The sequence below is a fragment of the Haplochromis burtoni genome, unplaced genomic scaffold (assembly GCF_018398535.1).
Source record: "Haplochromis burtoni strain Fernald_Lab_line unplaced genomic scaffold, NCSU_Asbu1 Contig_34, whole genome shotgun sequence".
Lineage (NCBI taxonomy): Eukaryota > Metazoa > Chordata > Actinopteri > Cichliformes > Cichlidae > Haplochromis > Haplochromis burtoni.
In genome coordinates, this window is record NW_024582395.1 from 208,208 (window position 1) to 214,316 (window position 6,109).

Consider the following 6,109-nt stretch of genomic DNA (forward strand, 5'->3'; position numbering starts at 1 on the left):
CAACCTAAGGCTAGCACAATTACATGTTGTTGGCATAAAGTACTGGAACAGTATTAACGTATCATCATCGGTGACCTCTGCTTGTAAGCAGAACAATGTATTTTCCATCTACAAAACATCATATTTGAATCAGGCCTTTTCCATTACATTAGCGGTCTGCATCTATAACTGGGCATTGGGGGGGGGGAAAGGGCTGGATTACACAACGGAACAAGTGCGTATCGATTGCATGATGTACTGACATTTAGCAAAGTACTTTTCTTTGGTTTGCTGCAAATCGATTGTCCAGAGAGCCCAAGCTGAACAACCTGTGCGGTCTAGTCATAGAGCTGGCCCAACAGCATGGCCTGCCAGCAGCATAACTGCTCCAGGTGTTTGCAAACCAACACTCCTTTGACTCTTGACGCTCTAAATAACCCTCAAGAAATGTAAGGCGAAATTTATAACAGTGGAATCAATACTGTGTTAATCAGTAATGCCTAATAAACATGCTGTGACATTCAATTAACAAATTAAAAGGAGAATTATATCAATACAAGCCCACAGATCTGGCAGTTTAGCAACTCAATCAAGGCATCTGTATGAAAAAATTCCACCTATTTTACATTCAAATATCAGAGCAAATCTCTCTAGAGGTTGACAGAAAACTGGGCCTGGTGTACATTGCTCCTCTGAGGTAAGCCAACTGTCCATCACTCTGAGTGTCACCCTGGAAATGCCTTGCCCCTCCCCCCTTGCCATTCAAAGATGGTTATGCAGTGGCATTTCAGCAAAGGTTAACTCATTCCCCCTTCAAATCAGATATTTGTAATTAGATTCCTACATCTAATGGGGACACGGAGGTTTCAAGGGCCGTTTAAAAAATGTGAAGAATGTTTAAGTAGCCACAAAAATCACTCACTTGTGCAATGGAGAGGTTTTACAACTCTTTGATTCTTAAGTCAGACCAACAGACTGAAGGGAGGGGCTTAATTTATTAGGAAAATATGCAGTGTTACAACAAAGCAGCAGCTGTGGTTAGTGACGCAGAACGTGTGCTGTGCAAACTCAATCAAATAGCTCACTTTCACAGTGATGAAAACTAGACTGCATACGTTTAGGTAACTAAGAATTGAAAACACATCAAATTCAGGCCTATAATAAAAGTGAGTGAAAGATGACTAACAGCACAAATCTGCCACAGTAAAGATTATCCTTCAATTTAAGCTTGTGCCAATATTATGACTGCATTTGCTCGGCAAAACAGTTTAAGTACAATGTGACGAGACTAACAAACAAACAAAAAAAGTGTTCCTTAGCAAACAAAAAAAATGGATTAAGATAAATTTGACAGGTGCCTAATGTGCCTAATTACACAACAAAAATATCTATACATAAGTGAGAGTTAGACTCTAACACTGTGTCAATCTACCACACACAGATAGTTAATCCATGGATGTTCTCATCAAATGGTAAATGGCCTGCATTTGTATAGCGCTTTTCTAGTCCCTAAGGACCCCAAAGCGCTTCACACTACATTCAGTCATTCACCCATTCACAAACAGGCGATGGCAAGCTACATTGTAGCCACAGCTGCCCTGGGGCACACTGACAGAGGCGAGGCTGCCGGACACTGGCGCCACCGGGCCCTCTGACCACCACCAGTAGGCAAACATGGGGTTAGTATCTTGCCCAAGGATATTTGGCATGCAGTCAGGAGGCAGCCTGGGATCGAACCACCGACCTTCTGATTAGTGGCTGACCTGCTCTGCCACCTGAGCTACAGCCACCCCAATACAAACTATGAGTTTAACAAAGCTCAGGCCTAACATCTGAAGAGTCACACTTGAGCAAACATGACTGAAATAAATAATTCAAAGCGAAGATTCAAAGCGAACAGACACGAGGCGAAATCTGCCTCAATTAATAAGTCGTCTCAATGAGACGGTGGGCCAGACAGCGCGGTTAAAGGCTTCACGAACATCCCGTTCGAAACCACCATTGTAAATGGTTAGGTCTATTTTGAATGCTTCGCAAGGCTGTTCTCTGAGAGCAGGTACAGATGGGATCGTGCTGAAATATCAGCGGTCCATTACCAAAGGCAATCCTCGCTACAACACCATCTGGTGAGGATGGCTCTCACTAACAGTTGGTGCAATCAACTACGCTCTTCTCTCTGATACCTTCATTATCCCACTACTTACAGAAGTAAATGTTACTGCTTTAAAGTGCCAATAGTGGAATAAAAGTTAACATGCTTATTGTAATTTATTACAGAAAACCTGCTAAGAAACCACATTTAAAGAAGCTTTAAAGAACAAAGAGCACACAACTGCTTAAATACAGAGCACTACACTAGGTATGGCTGTGTGATTATTTACCTGTAATTGCCCACTGACTGCTACATGAAGATATAGGATATTTTTGAAAATTATTAGAAAATTCTCTGGATAGTTTTTCTGTGACTTGTGCCGTGGAGTCACGCAGTATGTCCAAAATGACAAGTCTCTTAAGCCCTAAACTGTCATGCGTATGTAAATGTCCATGTGCAGCCTACAGATCACAGTACTTTCTAAGTGTTGTGTCATCTGGCGGCATTGCGCTTTTGATCTGTTGCCATCAGAGAATAAATGCTGCACTGCACATTTCAAGGACAGCTTTGTACCAGGGACATCAAATTAAGATCACCCACTCACCCCACAGGGGTAAGTACATTTTGGAGGCTGGTGACTGTGGGAGCAAATAAAATTTCACTGCTCTACAGTCAGATGACTGTTTTGTATCCACTTTAAAATGCAAGGGTACATTGTTGCTCCTACCGCTCACTGCTACGGATCAGACAGTTTGAATTTAAGGTATGCTCTTTATGCAGTTTTGTCAGGATCAGATGCTGAAATTGTGTACATTATAAAAATGCTTGATGCCACAGTTTACGTTTGTTTTACACATAATATTAGCAACAAATACTTCAGTAGGTCAATTTTATTAGTTTAACAGTAATATGTGCCTGTTTTTATCCTACTAGAACAAGTCTTCTTTAAACGGAGAATATAGAGAGTAAATCTAGCATATAGAGAATAAAAAGTCCTCTGTGGGATATATGAAGCTGTCTAAAGCTCCTGTCGAGCATGCACTCAGATGACATTCAAACACATTTCATGCCTGAGTGACCATAATAGTCACTTTGCCTTAAAAAGCAGCAATGGCAATCTCACTAGATTGGACATTTAACATTTACATATCACTTTCAATATGAAACAAGACTGAGCAGTGCACAACTGCATTAATGGATAAGCAAGAGCATGATTCCAACTGTACATGCGTCTGTCTGACTTTCTCAACTCACTATGAAAAATAGTGGCGTTAGAGAGGGCTCTAAATGCCAATGTACATAACAAAAATCTAACTCGCCCACTTTGTCTGCCTTTCTTTTAGTGTTTAAATATTAACACAAAGCCAACTGCTAAGTTGGGGAAAACCAGCCCAAAGAGCACTTAAAAAAATGTTGTGGTCACAGTGATTTAACTGGAGAAATGAGTACCTGACCCCTCCTCACTGCTTTTGTTACACGGGAAAACCAAGTGTTAGATGCTTGGCTTGGGTCTGCATGGTGTCATTTTTAACATGACTTCTCTGCCGGGACTCTTCTGAAAACCTATGCCACAACCTGATGTGTACATCTCTAGAAATGCGATGCGTCGACAGAGCTGGCAAATTTTGCTCTGTTGGATATCGTCGATTCCTCCTGTGTATTTCCGGCTACTTTTTAACAACGTTTTTTGAGTGGATGGTTGAAAGAATAATAAGGAATAGTGCAGACGCTAGAACCACTCGTGTGGGTAAGTCAGCCGTTAGTGAAAGTGTATCTTTTGAAATGCGTTGGTTATAGCAGTAAGTCACAACTTTTACTTCAAATGTCAATATTCTTGGTTTTTGGTTTATGGCCCACTTATTCAAGTGGACAAGTCAGCAACTATAGGCAACTAAAGAAATTTGCTAGCAATCAGAGCAATCACAAGAAACAAGTTGGAGATAAAATATTTTCCCCTAGCAACTGTAGGGGAGTGGGGGAGTCGCTAGTCTGTAGTACTGTGTGACTGAGGCCTAACTGCTTGCTGCACAAGTCTGTAGAAAATGTTAAAATTAATTAAATACTTAATTAAATTTTAAAATAAATAATCCAGCGTTATTACTGATTTTAATAAACTGTGAGTGAGATTACTGTCTTACAAAAAAATATCAACTTTCAGTAACATGTTACTTTGTAATTCAAATGAGATACCATGTGTTAGAACATCCTTCTCACAAATGGAAACTGTTCAATTTAATTATCCGTTTGGCTTAAACTGTCTCTGTTGTTTTTAATGCTGTGGTCCTCTCTAGGCTTGTTTGTTAATGATGTAGAAAGATGTCTAGTCTACATACTGTTTGCAGATATGTTAAAATAGCTTGTACTGTATATTGCTGTCATATGTATACAGTTTGCCCAGGGTCACACTGCATTAACATCTGTGTATATCCTATCCAATATTCCCCGTACCTCCATTACCAGCCTTGGTGTCAGCTCTGTTGCTGAACTCCTCCAAAAATAGACTTCTCCTGCATTGCACCAACGTTGTGTCACAGTTGCAGCCAAAGCATTCGGCTGGCTCCCCCTGCATTGTCTGTGCCTTAATCACAGCACTGGATGAACCCAGTGTCTGGGTGTGATTAGTAGTTCCTCTGAGGGATTATATGACCCAATGATGACCTCCTCTGATATGCTAATTACTGTAGGCTCAGGGGAAAATTCAGGTGGCTGTTACTTAGATACCATTCAGCCTAGTCTGTTTATTATCAGCAGCAGCAAAAAATTGTCTTAGAAAGTATGTCTGTTTTGTCCAGTCATTTTTCGCACGCGAAAGCTTTTAATGTGACACCAAAGCCTACTGGAATTTGTGCATCTGTTCGTTTCATTTATCTACCACATTAAAATGCACATTTCATTTCTCATAAGATGAGATTTTTATTTTCAAAGTATTTTTAACTGCTTTCAACTCAGAAGACAGGCATTTGAAAAAGATTTTGATAGACATATGATATCTTTTATGAACTGTCTGATACACTGTGGACTAAGACTGCTTTAATCCACACTCTGTTTGCTTTCACTTGGCTCAAACATGTGTGTGTCAGTATGCCACTGGAGGGTAGAGTGATAGTTTTATGATTTATACATCATATCCAAGACAAAGAAGCATTTGTGTTCTCTAGCAGCATAATCTGCCCCTGATATTGTACCATGTGGCTGCCGGCTGTAGCTGAAATACGATTTTGAAAGAAACAGATAAGGTAGTAAACAGTGACAGGACTGCAACCATACAGAACTCATCTGCGTGAGGCTCCAAAGCCTCTTCGCTTTCATATAAGTTTATCAAAAAGAAACAAATTCAAATCAGATAAACAGTTTCTCTGATCTGTACTTTTATCTCTGTGATGCTGTACTTAACCTTGTTAGCTAGGTTATCTGTGCACTAAGCTAGCATATCACACATATAATAAAATAGCTAGCTTACTGTTACCATCTTGGTTTATCTTATTGGCTTCTTATGAGCACAAAAGCCATTGCACAACTAAAACTGATGATGGCTTTTGAAAATATTTGTTCAAAACCAAAAACACTGAAAATTTGCTCCAACTGTACCATGAGAAAATTTCACTCAAAACTATAAATGTCAACTTTATGGTGGGACTAGAAGAAATGACAGAATCACCACATTCACTGAGATCCACACTAAAATGCGTCATCTGGGAACCACTGACGTGGTGGCCACCAATTCCAGACTCATGGCTAAAAACAGTCAGGGAGAAAAGAAAGACGAGAATAAGGAAGAATATACCCCTTCAAGCCAATGAGCTACACCAGAAAATTCCTTGAAAGACGAAATGGTACGTATGGCTTAAACATGGGAATGACTATACTGAAGGAAATTTGTGTAATGGAAATTAGTTGCAAGGCATCTCCCTCTCATGTGTTCTCTGACTGTCCTAAATTCCATTAAAGGGCATGAATTATGAAGAAGGAGCAGCATGTAGGAAAGAGCACTGTGGGGGACTTGTGTGACATTAAACTGTTAAAGTAATTACACGTTAG